Genomic DNA, 315 nt, shown 5'->3' with positions numbered 1-315 from the left:
GTTTTTTTCTAATTCTGTGAAAAATACCAATGGTAGTTTGATGGGAATAACATTGAATCTATAAATTACTTTGGGCAGTGTGGCCATTTTCATGATATTAATTCTTCCTATCCATGAGGATGGAATGTTTTTCCATTCGTTTGTGTCCTCTCTTATTTCCTTGAGCAGTGGTTTGTAGTTTTTGAAGAGGTCCTTCACATCCCTTGTAAGTTGTGTTGCTAGCTATTTTATTCTCTTTGTAGCAATTGCGAATGGGAGTTCACTCATGATTTGACTCTCTGTCTGTTATTGGTGTATAAGAATGCTTGTGATTGT

This window comes from Rhinopithecus bieti, unplaced genomic scaffold, assembly GCF_001698545.2.
Source record: "Rhinopithecus bieti isolate Rb0 unplaced genomic scaffold, ASM169854v2 scaffold_1017, whole genome shotgun sequence".
Taxonomy (NCBI): Eukaryota; Metazoa; Chordata; class Mammalia; order Primates; family Cercopithecidae; genus Rhinopithecus; species Rhinopithecus bieti.
This window is presented reverse-complemented; position numbering follows the sequence as displayed.